This window comes from Talpa europaea (genome assembly GCF_964194135.1).
Source record: "Talpa europaea genome assembly, chromosome: 4".
NCBI lineage: Eukaryota > Metazoa > Chordata > Mammalia > Eulipotyphla > Talpidae > Talpa > Talpa europaea.
Genome location: NC_140070.1, coordinates 34,243,952 through 34,259,610, shown reverse-complemented (window position 1 = coordinate 34,259,610; position 15,659 = coordinate 34,243,952). Strand labels below are relative to the sequence as shown.

Here is a 15,659-nt window from a genome sequence, read left to right as displayed (position 1 = left end):
CAACAAGACTGGAGCCTACCTGGTTCAAAAAGAGGCTGGTGCTCAAGCTGCAAGTGTTCCCACTCCTTTTCTCACGACACCTACATCTTTCCCCTTGGGAAACAGTGCTGAGAAAATGTGGCCAGTACTTGAAGGAAACCGCAACAAGGAAGTCTTCTCCTCTGACAAGGAAAGAAAAATGTTTCTTGTGATTAGATCTTTCCAATTTAGGAGGGAGCAAGGCATTTCCCAGTCTGGAAAGCAGAAAGAAGTGGAGACCACAAACCCTTTTGGATGGTGAAAGGTTCAAGTGCCAGGGGAAAGGTTGTGGAGGGGGGAGGCGGGGAAGGGAAGTGTTTCCTGTTTTTGAAGAAGTCACCAATGTGGAAAAATGGCACCTCATTTTCTAATCAGGACAGGACTGTCTTTCCCTTTTGTGATAAATGGAAAGTTGAGGAGTGGGGATCTCCTCAGAGCTGTCATTCAGTTCCAGTGACCACAGCAGGAACTTGCTGGTCGGGCACAGCAACCCTGGGCTCACAGCCTCTCAGCCACCACTTGGCACACATTTCCCAGTGCCAGTCCCCATGTCTGGCATGCTGATTGGTGATTAGGACCCACCCCTCCCCCTGATCAGCGTACTCTCAGCCCCATAGATGGAGCTGGGTTTCACTTTGGTCCCCCAAAGCAGTCTTGCCAGACCTCAGGTAGACAGCTTGAGGCCTAGTCATTGGGTAGGGTGGCTTTATCTGCTGATGGACAAGGGAAAGAGACAAGGAAGGGCATCTCTTGGGGACACTGAGGTGACACCTTTGAGGAGACCCTACTGTACCTTTTCCCCAGCCCCATACAATTCCACAGATCCGTTCCCAATATTAGTAAGAGAATTGGGATTTTATCCTCTGTCCTCCCGTTCCTGGGCCTCACATCCTGCCCTTCTCATGCCTGAGAATGTGGAGGCACAGTCCCGGGCTGCAGTGACAATCTTCCTTGCAGATGGTCTGCAAGGCACTGGCAGCAAGAGGAGGCGGGGGTTATGGTTGCTCTTTCACAAACAGTGCTATTCAGATTTAGTGAGGTCACAGAGGAAATGGGGGGATGACGCTGGGAAGAGCAGCCAGGGGTCCCGGGTCTCCAGCTTAGAGAGGTTCTTCTTTGATCTTAACTGGCCACTCATGCTACCTTCTTTGCTGGAAAGGGATTGGAGAGTATAGAGCAGGGAGGTACAGTGAGGGCTAGATACAAGAAGCTAGTCATTAGCATTGCCCACCTCTACTTCCTGAAGTTTGGATTGTCCCCTGACCTCTAGGAGAACACAAAAGGGTTAATCCTGTGGTAGAGGAGGGTGTGGAAGAATAATGGGCAAAGCAAGGGTGAAATTCTGAGCTGTGGCAAGTCAGGGTAGGTCTGGGTGCCCCCAGAACAGGAAGGGTAGCTTTGTTTATAGGGGCACAGTTTATCTGCAAGTCCAAAGTGAGAAGGTCCTGGAAGGGGTGGGGAACAGGGAGGCAAAGAGGAAAAGAATGTAAACATTGCTGAGAATGTCAGCTCTCTCCTGGGAGGTGGGGGCAGTGGAAGGCAGCCATGGATTTCTAAAAAGGGTCTTCCCTTTTTGGCATCTGGTCCCCATTAAAATATTTCAACAGAGGCCATGGACACTCAAGACACTGTGGCTCCTACGCCCTATCAGTACTGTGAAGAAATGGCATTATGAAGGAAAAGAGTCCTGACTAAGGCAAAATGGACCATCTCCATTCCTCCATCCCTCCATCCCCCTCTCAGGAAGGTGAAGGAGGAGCCAGTGAACCAATTGGAATCTGTTTTATGTGGTGCCAAGGAAATAAAAAGGATCCATTGTTCTTGGGGACCAGGTGGAGAACTGCTTATGACCAGTTTGAATGGCCTTGCCTACTTGAAGCAGAGACACAGGGGCAGCAGGGCAGAAACTCAGATGGGAGGCATACACAGAGAGGGGCACAAGTGTAACACACACACGCACCAAGAAACATGCACAGATAAGTACACACCACTGTCAGAATCACACAACTCAGAGACATGTACACACACTGCAGAAACTCAGATATATTCTGATATGCACCTCCCAGGAGAGTCATCACATTCATATGCATAGTCACGTGCACACAGTCCAAGGCCACCCACTCATACATGCAAGCCCACACCCAAGCTCACACTTTACACTCCACACAGGGCACGTTCCATCTGCTGAGCTGGGAATGAATCCCCAAACCACATGGCTACAAAAAGCTCCAAGCCCAGTGTAGAAGCGGAACCGGGTCAGGGGCCAGCACACTTGGCTGCATCTCTCACCACTCATCCCTTAGTAGTGGTGCTAATGGCACAGAACCTCAGGTCCCGAGTCTGTCGTGGGAAAGTCCTTTTAAAGCATGAAAGGCAAAGCAGCCTAAATTAAACCCAGCACCAGCCCTGCTGGCTCAGAGGGAACAGAGAACTGGCCAGTCAGCTCTCCACGTCTCCCTGTCATTCTTCCCAGGGAATCTCCTCAGGCAAGTCCTTTTTTTGGAAGAGGATAGCTGAGAAAGAATGCCTGCCTCATTGCAGATATAATGCATTCATCACATTCATTGGTGGGCACTAACCCTGGTCTAGGCACCAGTTGCTGGGAGATACCAAAAAGTATCAGATATGACAGTTACCTTCAAATAGATTCCAGCCTCGAAGGCAATGCTGAAATACAGGAAGAACCCTGTCCAATGACAAGGGCAGCAGAAGAGAAATGAGCATCTGTGAAAGCTGTATTCTGAGGGAAAAGAAATCACTTCCAGATGAGGGTAATGAAAAAAAAAGCTTCACAAAGATGGGAATTGGAGTTGAGTGTTAACAAATGATTAGGAGTAGGAAAGCACAGAAAAGGGAAAATGATGGCTTAGATGTAGGATTGTCATAAACATAAGTGCAGAATTTCTAGGTTAGTGTGATTCCTTTAAGCCTTGCCTTTCTCATCAAATATTTCAGGCAAGCAATGGCATTTATTCATCATCATCAGCCTCAATCCTAGATGTTTTACCTTCATTCATTCATTCTTAGTTACATTCTGGCTTCAGACTTAATATTCAGCACATTTTGAATTTGGCAAAAGTAATGCCTTTCTACTGAAAAGTTTTCTTCATCCCCAAAGCCAGCTATCCTAATGCAGATTTTCTTGAAACAGTCTCTTTCCCCAGTAGACATGACCCAAGGATCCTCATCCACTATCAACTGCCTTAAGGGTTTCTCACCTGGTTGAACAGCCTATGAAGAGGCCTTTCTCCTGGAGACATTTTCCAGCATGTTCTTTCTCCAGTACACCTTCTAAGAGGCTGTAGCAGAGCAGAAAGAACAATGGTTCAAGAAATGTTAGAACTATTGCCAGGTGTGCCATTATAAGGATAGTATAGCATGTAATTTGAAGGAAATAGAAAGATGCCTTCCTCCAATGGGGGGAAAAATAATTTCACCTTAAAATTTCATCATTATGCCTATACATGCTTTTTAATAAAGTTTTTATATTGGGCCTCCTGGTGGCCTAAGGGTTAAGTTTCAGTGCTATCACGATGGCCCACCTCAGGGGCCTGAGTTCGATCCCCAGCCAGGGAGCTAACCCACATATGGCACAGCAGACCTCTCCTGTCTCGCCCGCTGCTCCCCTCAGCAGTGTATTTCAGTCAATCTGCCTGTTCTGCTCCCCACTCTGTCTCTGGTGAATCCTCTCACCCCCAGCACCTCTGGCCTACATCCCAGTTCTTCTACACAAAAATAGATAAATAAAATCTTTTTTAAAAAATAGTTTTTATCTCTTATTAAAATGGAAAAACCTCTGAAAGGGAAAGTCTCCTGGCCATTTACACCTTAGGATGACTGCCTTTACAAGATCCTTTCTTTTTTTCTCCCTTTTTTATGTTTTTATAGATTGATCTTTTCTGGTTTCTTTTTTTCCCCCTAATTTTTATTTGAAGAACTGGGGTATAGGCCAAAGGTATAGGATTCACCAAAGCCAGAGTGGGGAACAGAACAGGCACATCGACTGAAATACACTGCCAAGGCGAGCAGCAGGCAAGACAGGAGAGGTCTGATGTGCCATATGTGGATTAGATCTCTGACCTGAACAAACTCAGGCAGCAGTGATAGTGCTGAGACTTAACACCTAAGCCACCAGGGAGACCCCACAAGACCCTTTCTTGAACAATTTGCGCAAGGGTAGTGCATATGAGAATTATTAGATGCTCTTGAAGGAAATGGGTGAAATTTCTTTCTGTGTGGCTCAAATATGGGCAGCATTTGGAGAAATGAGCCCTTTGATAAAGGAGGACTCAAACCTTTGAGCAGCTTGTTTGTGGTAATGGCTCATGTGATGAATGTAACCATCAAAGTGCAATGGAATGGACCAGGATTCTTACATTAACCTTTGAAACAAGGAATATTTTTGGTAAAATTGGAGGAGGGGATGGGAGAGGAACTAAGGGCTAGGTGTCTTAAAAGCCAGGTTGACCAGTCATAAGTATGATTACATGTTCACTTAAAATTACCAACCTCTGAAGAGTCAGCGCTCTGGTGTACCTGTGACAGGTAGCTTGCTTGTGTCTTATGTGTGCAGATTTAAGTTTAAAAAGGCAAGTGACTTGGGCCTTACTGGTGGCCTAGGGGCTAGGTCTTGGTGTTATCAGCTCTGTGGCCTGAGATAGATGCCCAGCCAGGGTGCTAACCCACACAGTGCAGCAGACCTCTCCTGTTTTGCCCGCTGCACCTCTGGTCTGCACCCCACTTATTCTACACAAAAATAAATACATAAAATCCTTTTTTTTTTAAAAAAAAAAAAAAGAGTTTTGGAACCAGAGAAGGCTGTGTCAAGAAAAGATTCTCAAAAACCCACTTAGCTGTGAAAAAGATTTTTGTTGGTGTCATTAATGAAGACACTGAAGAACATCACCTAAGAGATTATTTTGAGCAGAATGGGAAATCTGAAGTGATTGAAATCATGACTGCTAGAGGCAAAGGCAAGAAGAGGGGTTTTGCTTTTGTGACCTTTGATGACCATGAGTCTGTAGAGCAGATTGTCATTTAGAAATGCCATACACTGAATGGCCACAACTGTGAGTAAGGAAAAGCCCTATGTATGCAAGAGATGGCCAATGTTTCATCTAGACAAAGAGGTCAAAGTAGTTCTGGAAACTTTGGTAGTGGTGATGGAGGTGGTTTTGGTAGGAATGACCACTGTGGTCATAGAGGAAACTTCAGTGGCCAAAGTGGCTTTGGTGGCATCTGTGATGGTGGTGATATTGATACACGGCAGCAAGGGGCACTAAAACTGGCCAAGGACACCACCCAAATAGTTTATCGGTCACTGTCTGAGTTCTTCACCTTTGCATACAATTCCAAGACTACTCAGGTTCAGAGAACAACAATAATGGGATTTATTTAATAAACCAGGGGAAAAAAACAAAGAGTTACTGAGGCCAAAAATGGCTGTTTACAAACAAAAAGCATCAAAAGATGGCATTTCCCCCACCACTAAGGATGCAGAGCTCCTCTCCTGAATAGGCCACACTCCCAAGATGGTGTATTCCCACCACAGCCCACCTAGAGCATGAGGCAGAGAGACTCTAGGCCAGGTTCCAACTCACAAAGATAACAGAAGACATTACAGGAGATGCTCCCAGAGCTGCTGAGATGCCCCAGCACAGCACCAGACACTCAAAACAGCAGGTGCAGTGGCTGAACAACTGGACAAATGGCCACACTCACTCAGCGCAGAGAGGTGCCTGCTCTGGGTCTTCGCTTTCTCTGCCAAGCTGTAACAGCAGCAAAACAGTTTCAATTCTCAGCTACTTGCAAAGCCTCCAAACTTTTCTTCTCTGAGGTTGGCTGCTGGAAGCCTCTCCACGTCCTTCAGAGGCCCACAACAGCCTTCTGGAAGATTGGCCAAAATCGCTGACCCTAGACCCCAGGATCACTGAAGATCCAAAAATGCTGAATCCTGAACACTGAATGCCCATATACTGAATCCCATACATTGAATCCTGGGGACTGCTTCTGCAGTCCCTTATATTTCTTATCATTCTCCACCCTAAAATGCCTTACTTTATTAACATGTTCCCTGGGGCTATCTATCCTCATCAGCACCACCCTCCAGGGGGCACCACCTGTAACAGTCTTTGGCTGCAGCCACCAGTTACAATATGGTGGCAGTGGGGATGGCTATAGTGGATTTGGTAATGATGGAAGTAATTTTGGAGGTGGTGAAAGTTACAATGATTTTGGCAATTACAACAATCAATCTTCACATTTTGGACCCATGAAAGGATAAAACTTTGGACTCAGAAGCTCTGGCTTTTGTGGTGGTGAAGGTCAATACTTTACCAAACCACAAAACCAGCGTGGCTATGGTGGTTCCAGCAGCAGCAGTAGCTACTGCCACGGCAGAAGGTTTTAATTAACTGCTAGGAAACAAAGCTTAGCAGGAGAGGACAGCCAGAGACATGCCAGGGAACTACAGGTTACAACAGCTTTGTGAACTAAGCCAAGCACAGTGGTGGCAGCTATTGTTCCTGCTCCTTGGTCACTAATGCTGAAATAGAGTCTTCAAACCTGACAGCACTTGCCCACGTTTTCTAGACCAGAGACTGATAAACTACAGCCCTCAATTCAATTCTGGTCTACTATCCATTTTTCCTATGGCTTGAGCACTAAGAATAATTTTTACATTTTTAAGGAGTTAAAAAACACAATCGAAAGATCTGTAGTCAGCAATAAGTTACTGTACACTTAAAACTTGTTGAGGACCGATAGCATGTTAAGTGCTTTCACCACAATAAAAATCGAAGCATTCAAAAGAGTAGTATTTCATGAAACATGAAAACTATATGAAGGGCCTCCCTGGTGGTACAGGGGTTAAAGTCTCAGTGCTATGAAGCTATCACCAGCCACTGTGGCATGAGTTCAATCCCCAGCCAGGGAGCTGACCCACATGGCGCAGCGGACCTCTCCTGTCTCACCCGCTGCTCCCCTCAGCAGTGTATCTCAGTAGATCCTCCTGTTCTGCTCCCCACTCTGTTTCTGATAAATCCTCTCACCCCCTGCACCTCTGGGCTGTACCCTAGTTCTTTTGAGTAAAAAATAAAAAATAAATCTTAAAAAAAAAAAAACTATATGAACTACAGATTCAAGTGTCCCCTATGTAAAGTTTGTTTGGAACACAGACACACTCACATTGATGACTGATTTCATGCTGCAATATGAAAACAAATGTGGAGCTTACTGCCAAAATGCCTTGTATGTCTTGAAGATTCCCAAGACAGATTTGAAAACAAAAGACTGACCCTCTAAGTCAGCCAAGGAAGTTTGCAGAATGTTAAACCAGCTACATTGGTGTTTATACACCAAACTTATTGTAGACCAGTGTGGGACCTCTTTGGGATTGACCAGGCCTGCCAGGGAAATCCTAGCGATGCCCAGGCCCCTTGGAGCCTCTCTACATTCTATGTATTGAGTCAAGTTTGCCTGAGTCCCTTAAGGCCTTTGAGAACAGGACCTCTAAAGGCCCAGATCTAAATGGCTTATCAGCACTCTTTGAGGCAGCCTCTGAGGCCCCACATCTGTGACTCACTATGGGGAGGAGATGAGGCAAAAGCCAGCCTTAGGGATGCTGCAAGTCAAATATGTAGTTGCTGACTTGGGGCTTACTTCCCAATCCTCTCCTGCCTGCTCCCTTTCATCTCCCCCCACCGAACCTCCAGTATCCTAAATACATTAGAAAGAGAGAGGTCAAGACACAGAAATTTCCCTCCTAACAACCCCACTGCCTGTCCCCACTACTCTCCAAATTTCAAGACTACAGACAACTATGTCCAACCTCCTCCCTAAGGGGAGGTCTTCTCCAGGAATGATTCCTCCTGTTTCCTCAGCTCCCTGGAGGGTGAGGGAGGAGGCTTGGGAGTGGCAAGGGAGCAGTAACTGGAGGTGTGAGGGAGGTCTTCTTCCGGAGACCCTCATAAGAGTTGTGAGAAGCTGGCAAATCGAAAGGTTGAAGAATCAACCACTTTTTTTTTTTTTAAAGATTTATTTAGTTATGCATACAAGAGCTGGGGTACAGGCCAGAGATGTGGGAGGTGACAGGATTCACCAGAGACAGAGGGGGGAACAGAACAGGCAGACTGACTGAAATACACTGCTGAGGGGAGCAGCCGGCGAGCCAGGAGAGGTCTGCAACGCCATGTGGGTTGCTCCCTGGCAGGCTGGGGATTGAACTCATGACACAGAGGCTGCGGATTGCTTCATAGTGCGGTGCTTAACCCCTTGCACCACTAGGGAGGCCCAGAATCAACCACTTTTAATGCCAGCAACTGCTCAAGCTCAGACATTGATTGGAAGGTGCTTCTAGCAACACTGTCCAACTTGTCCGGGATAAGGAGATACCCTGGAGCCACAAACCAGGGACCTTGGAAAACACAAGCAGAGGGAAGATTGATGGTGAGGCAGGCCACTGAGCCCCATTTCTGGGCTGGGCCATGGCAGCAACCATATCTTACTTGAGCAATTAAGCATCACTCATAGCTCATTTCTTACTTGACTCCTTTGCTTGGTGTGTCTTACCTTACTTTCCACCCACATGCCTGTGCTCACATCTGTTCTCCTGCTCTCTCTCTCTCTCTCTCCTAGCTTTTTTTCTCCCCTTCTCTATCCTGCCTCTCTCCTCTTGCTTCTTCTCCTGCTTCTTCTGGTGACTATCTCAATCCTCCTTCCATGGCCAAGAAAAGTAAATAAGATAGTTTGCAACAATGTAACAAGTACAGGTGCCCCATCAGGCAGGGCGATCCTAATGGTGTGAGGGCAGAAAAGCCTGAAAAACCATTTACCCTACAGTCATCCTGATATTTTCATTCTTCAAGAGATTCTTCCTGTCCAGCTCTGGGTAATGGGTTCAGCAGTTGGTGCGGGGAAGAGATGAAGCCACAGAGGGCTCAGCTGGGACTTAGGGTTATGGATGCTCTTAGAGACAAGCCAAGTGCTGGGACCCAAAGCCCGGAGAATAAGAATATTCATCTCAGTCTGTTCAGTCTGCAAAACAACCAAGTGCCCATTGGGTTCAGGTTTGGAGAGAAAAGCAAAAAGGTAGAAGACACAATAATGCCCTCACCAAGCCTCATGTTATTGTAGATCATCAAATACATAATTAAAAATGTAGGGATGCACCTCAACTGTCATTTTAAAGGCAACATAATTTGATGCAATTCAAGTAGGGGATAGGCAGGGGGGAGCTAATACAGGAGCAAATCAAAGAAGACGTTTCAGAGAAGGTGAGCTTTGAATTTTGAACTTTTTCCTGATGGATGATATGTATATAAGGTATGTATATAGGAAGTTTATGCTTAGAGGTATAGGTCACATTCCTGCAAAGAGAAAGGACATGAACTGGAAAAGTCTCAAACCAAAGACACCTCCCCTTTTTCAACAAGAAATGTCAAGTTTGGAATGATGTAAGACTAATCATCATAAATCAGCATGTTGGTGTAACAAAATGTTCTAGCCAATCCAAACCTTTTTCAAAAAAAATATTTATTTTTATTTATTTATGCATACAAGAACTGGGGTGGTGGCCAGAGGTGTAGGGGGTGAGAGGATTCAGTAGAGACAGAGAGGGGAGCTGAACAGGTGGATCTACTGAAATACACTGCTGAGAGGAGCAGCGGGTGAGGCAGGAAAGGTCTGCTATACCATATGTAGGTCAGCTCCCTGGCCGGGATCGAACTCATGCTGCAGTGGCTGGCCATTGCTTGATAGCACTGTGTCTTTAACCGCTGCACCACCAGGGAGGCCCCACATTTCATTTTTTTTTTTTTTAAGATTTTATTGGGGCTCCTTGGTGGCGCAGCGGTTGAGCGCTGGGTTGCGAAGTTGCCCACGGCCTCTGCAGCGCCGTTCCATCCTCTGCAGCGCTGGTTCCATCCCCGGCTGCTCCCCGGCCACCGGAGGAGGGTCCCACATGGCCCGCAGACCTCTCCTGCCGTCCGCTGCTCTCCTCAGCAGTGTACTTCGGTCCTTCCGCCTGCTCTGCTCCCCGCTCTGGCTCTGGTGAATTCTCTCACCCTCCCGCGCTTCTGACTGTACCCAGTGCTTGTATAAATAAATAAAAATAAATCTTTAAAAAAAATTTATTTCTTGGGCTTCCCTGGTGGCGCAAGGGGTTATGCAACGCACTACGAAGCAGTTCACAGCCTCTGCAGCACGAGTTCGATCCCCATCCACATGGGGAAGCAGACCTCTCCTGTCTTGCCCGCTGCTCCCCTCAGCAGTGTATTTCAGTCAGTCTGCCTGTTCTGTTCCCCACTCTGTCTCTGGTGGGTCCTCTGACTCCCCGCATCTCTGGCCTGTACTCCAGCTCTTGTATGCATAAATATATAAATCTTGAAAAAAAGATTCTATTTCTTTATTTTTTCATAGGAGAACTGGGGTATAGGCCAGAGGTGCTGAGGGTGAGAGAATTCACCAGAGACAGGATGGGGAGCAGAACAGTAGATCTAACGAAATGCACTGCTGAGGGGAGCAGCAGAAGAGCCACGTGGGTTAGCTCCCTGTCAGGTATCAAACTCAGGCCATTGCGGTGGTAGCACTGAGATTTAACCCCTACGCCACCAGGGAAGCCCTGCCTTTCATTTATTTTTCTTGCCATATTGTGGCTACTAGAACTTGCAGTTCCACTCTAAATAAGAGGGGTGAGAGCAGACATTTCTGCCTTGTTTCCAATCTTAAGGAGAAAGTATTGTCTTTCCCCATCAACTATCTGGTGGCTGAAGTTTTTTGCAAAAGCTCTTTGTCAAGTTGTGGTACTTCTCCTCTGCTCCAAACATGTTCTGCTCCCCACTCTGTCTCTGGGGAATCCTCTCACCCTCCACATCTCTGGCCTATTCCCCAGTTCTTGTGTGTGCATAAATAATCTTAAAAAAAAAAAAAAAAAAGAATGGATGGGGCTCCCCTGGTGGCTCAGCAGTTGAGCGCTGGGCTGCAAGGCTGCCCTCAGCCTCTGCAGTGCCAGTTCGTTCCCCCGCCACAGGTGAGGATCCCACAAAAAAAAAAAAAAAAAAGAAAGAATGGATTTTGTAAAATGTCTTTTCTGAACCATTGATAAGATTACATGATTTTTCTTCTTAAATTTGTTTATACAGTAGACTTTTGTAATATTTAAATTTTATTGACCACTTGGTATGGTAGATTTTTGACTATTGAATCAGATTATTTATCTGGAATAAATCCTACTTGATCATAGTACATATTTCTTTTTATGTCTATGTTGTATTTATAATGATGAATTCAATTTGCTAATATTTAACTTTATGAGAGGTGTTAGTTCTATAGTTTCCTTTTTCTTTCCTTTTTTTTTTTTCACTTCTGGTCTTTATCTGGTTTTGGTATAAAGATAATACTAGCCTTGGGCCTCCCCGGTGGTGCAGCAGGTTGAGCGCCGAGCTGTGAAGCTGTCCGCAGTCTGCAGCCTCGCCAGCATAGGTTTGATCCCAGCTGGCTAGCGAGAATCCCACATGGTGAGGCAGACTTCTTTCGCGCCCGCTGCTCGCCTTAGCAGTGTATTTTTGTCATCTGTCATCTGCCTGTTCTGCTCCCCACTCTGTCTCTGGTGAATCCTCTCACCCTCCTGTACTCTTGTACCCCCACTCTTGTATAAAAATAAATAAATCTTTAAAAAAAAAAAAAAGCTTTATAAAATGAACTGTCAAGTGTTCTCTCCTGCCCTGTTTTCTAGAAGAATTTGTATAAAGTTGGTGTTTATTCTTCTTCTAAGTGTTTGAAAGAATTCTCCAGCAAAATCATCTCAGCCTGGAGAATTCTCCTTGCAGGGGGAGGAAACTTTTTATTTTTATTGAACCCACTTTGTCCACTGGAATCACAAAGTTGATTATAGTTATATAATCTAAAGTTATAGAATCTAAAATTGCAGAGGATCTTGAATACCACCAAGTCCCACATCCCTTACCACTTATGAAGAAACTGCCTGGGAGGTGAAGGAACTTACTTGCACAAAGTCACAGAGGAACTGGCAACAGAAATGGAAAAGCCTGTGGTTCAAGATGTCAGTCCCTCTTTCTTTGATGCTCAAGTAAAAGTAAATCACTCAAAAAGTGGAGACCTTGGGCCTCCCTGGTGGTGCAGGCGGTTAAGCGCTGCGCTTTGAAGCTGTTCTCAGCCTCTGCAGTGCCGGTTTAATCCCCACTGGCCTCGGAGCAACAACCCACATGGCGAGCAGACCTCTCCTGTCTCGCCCGCTGCTCCCCTCAGCAGTGTATTTTGTCAGTCTGCCTGTTCTGTTCCCCGCTCTGTCTCTGGTGAATCCTCTCACCCTCCCGCACATCTGGACTGTACCCCGGCTCTTGTATAAATAAAAATAAATCTTAAAAAAAAAAGAAAACAGTGGAGACCTTTATTGCAGACACCTTCATATTCACAGCTCACTCTCTTCTAGGGTACTATTAAAGGCTGATCATCTCCTTATCTCCTGACGTGATTAAATCCTCGTAAGAAGATTCCCCAAGACCCTCCTTCTAACCCAAAATTAGAACCAGAAAAAACAGAGGACAAGAGCAGAGCTGTCAATTCAGGAACCAAAGGGGCAGTGAGGCAAAGCTTGGGCAGCCAAAATCTCCCGAGGCAACCACAGGCTGATCAGCCTGGGAACCAGCCCCCTCTGTTGGTCTGATATGAATGAGAGACTGGGCTCAAGAACGGAGAAGGTGAGAGGGTACCTTTCCCTATTGGTCACCAAACAGTAGGAAGTTAAATCTGCTGTGTCACATACCCTCGATTTCCCTTAAGGTGCCAGCAAAAACACTCTCAATAATAATTTGTTGAGTAAGTGAAAGGACACAAGGTTGTTACTGCCGAAAGAACAGGTCTTAGCAAAACGAAAGAAAACCTATAGATTTGCAGGATGGTCACTAGAGGGCGCTCCAGCCCAGCAGGTCATAGACTGAACACCCCCAACAAATCACTCTTCCCCAGGGGAGAATCTTTTTGGGTTCCCCTATCACTTCCCATGCTCTACAGTAGCTTTAGGAGATTAAGTCTCAGCCAATCCCTCTCCCATCACACCCATATTTTTCTTTCCGTTTTTTTTTTCACTGCATGTTTTCTCACAAACTGTGATTGACAAACATCCGTCCTTTATGTTTATCTGTTTATCTGTCTATTGTGTTCTAGCAGCCTGAGCTAACAAGGACACCAACCTTGCTTCCACTGTAACCTTCCTCTTCTTGGAAACAGCTTTCCAGCTCTCCTCATAGTAAAACGAGCTCCTTAGTTCAGCTGCAGCATTCCGAAGTTTGGGAATGAAATCACTGCAGTGGGTGGTGGTAAAGTATGTACGCTTAGGACTATCTATGCAGGTTATAAAAATATTTAAATCTGGGCTATGAGGCGAGTAGGCTAATGCATTGTTTTCCTCAGGTATGGAAGTTGGCTGATAACACTCATCCTATAAGGTTGTGGTGCATTTTAAGTGATTCTGTCTATGTCAAGCCTCTTGTACAGTGCAGGCGGGATAGGAGCTCAGTAAGTGTTCTCTTTCCTTCTTCCTTCCTTATAGTGTAATGAACACCAAGATTATAGTTGTCAGAACCTTTAGCTAAAAGAAAAACTCAACTAAAACCAACGATTAAGAGGGCACCCCTCTCCCTGGTCTCAACTAAGGGGCGCAAGCCAAGAATCAGGACACAGATGGCCTGGTCTTGTGAAGAGGGTACAGCACCAGAAAACAGTTGCCTCCAGACACATCAGTAACTTCATAGAAAGACCAACTTCAAGGTTTATGGTGTTTCTAAAACCTCCAGTTCCCAGAGGACAAGGTGCTAAACAGAGCCAATTTGAGCAACCCTTTTTATCGTCAAGGCTAGGGAGATATCGTAAACAGACTCCTACCCAAAATTTCTTTATCTTTGAAGAAAACTTTGCATAGATACATAAACCTGAGAAGCTCAGAATTAGAGCTGTTTTCCCAGAGCTATTTGGAAGCCATTCCCAGGCTCCAACCCTCAGTCTTGATTCTTTAATAAACACCTAATTTTGCTTGTCTCAATGTATTTTTTTTTTTTAAAGTTTTGAAGGCAGAGGAGGTGTAAGCAGGTGCATTATCTGTCTTTTTTTTTTTATTTTTTTTATAGAGGCATGCTTTATTTATTTGTTTGCTGGTTTGTTTGTTTGTTTTGTTTATACATGCACTGGGTACAGTCAGAAGCGCGGGAGGGTGAGAGAATTCACCAGAGCCAGAGCGGGAAGCAGAGCAGGCAGAAGGACCGAAGTACACTGCTGAGGGGAGCAGCGGGCGGCAGGAGAGGTCTGCACGCCATGTGGGACCCTCCTCCAGTGGCCGGGGAGCAGCCGGGGATCGAACCGGCGCCGCAGAGGCAGCGCGCAGTTTCGCAACCCAGCGCTCAACCACTGCGCCACCGGGGAGGCCCTCAATGTATTTTTAGTTAATAAAGCTTAAATAGGAAAATTTCAGGCATTAACCTACTAGTGGAGAGGGTATTTCTGGAGGTGGGAAGAAACCTGTGGAGACTGAGGGCCTTGATTCCTCACCTCATCCATAAAGGCATGGTGGATTTGGGTCAGCACCCTCACCCCAAACCATGGAGAGGGTGTTCAGGGGGTACAACACACTTCCTGCCCATGCACACACACATGACTCTATTTGACACCAAGGTTTCCTCTGGACTGCTCCACACACCCCCTCCCAACTTTCCCTCCACTCCACTGTACTGGGATCTTCTGCAGCCCCTTTACAGTCACTCTCCCCCTCTTTTGCCCTGTTCCCTGCCCAGGAGGCTGGCCTATAGAGCAGTGTTAGCGAACTCCCTCATCCTTTGTCTTTCAGGTGTATCAGTCTATCAGGAACTAATGGCAGGAGGCCAGCAAGGTCTTAGCTCCCTGTGTGTGTGGCCAGGACTGAAGGTGACAGCTCCTGTGTGGCTCTCCATAGTGTTCTCCTGTTCTCTTTCTCTCTCTCTCTCCCTACCTACCTCCTATTCACCTGGACCCCCATTCCCCCCAGGTCTTCAGGCTCAGGTACTGTGGTTTCCCGACCTCCAGCCCACACCATTGTAAATCTTCCCTTTACTAAACTTTGTTCAAATTTCCAATTTGAGTGAGACTGACACATCCACAAAGGTTGGTTAGATCCAAGTAGCAGTTCTCCTGCTGGTTCTTGGCGACCCTGTGCCATTGAGCCACTCGCCAACTTCACCAGGCCCCTCCATGTCTTCATCCCCTCGGTAGGATTGATGAACCTCACAAAGCACTTACCACCTAAAGGACCATCCCATTCGTGCCTGTGAGTGAAGAACTTTACAGCTGGGGGGTTTGTTTCTGTTTCCTCCCGCACCCTCTCTGAATTCACAGAATGTGCCTTCTTGGCCATTTCTTCAAAACCTGCCACGTCGTGGATGCTCGGTAAGCCATGAGGATGAGTGGCCAACGAAGCTCCACTTTCCCAACTGAGGAACTAAAGCACGAGACAGGGAGTGCTGAAGAGACCATCCGGGCTGATGACTTGAAGGTCTGAGGTAGAAACTAGGCTTTCCCAGAATGGGCTGGGTAGGCTAGGATACCTGCACGGAGCATAGCAGCGCCCCAGACCCCTCCCTCCTCCCGTGCCAGCCAGT

At 46.3% G+C, this 15,659-nt stretch overlaps 1 pseudogene across 1 annotated transcript; it reads left to right on the top strand.

The window, feature by feature from the left end:
- The first annotated feature begins 4,264 nt into the window (after positions 1 to 4,264).
- Positions 4,265 to 6,427, top strand: LOC311170202 (heterogeneous nuclear ribonucleoprotein A1-like; annotated as a pseudogene). The gene is made up of 3 exons: positions 4,265 to 4,333; positions 4,817 to 5,264; positions 6,147 to 6,427. The product of its transcript is annotated as a heterogeneous nuclear ribonucleoprotein A1-like (transcript).
- Positions 6,428 to 15,659: the final 9,232 nt, after the last annotated feature.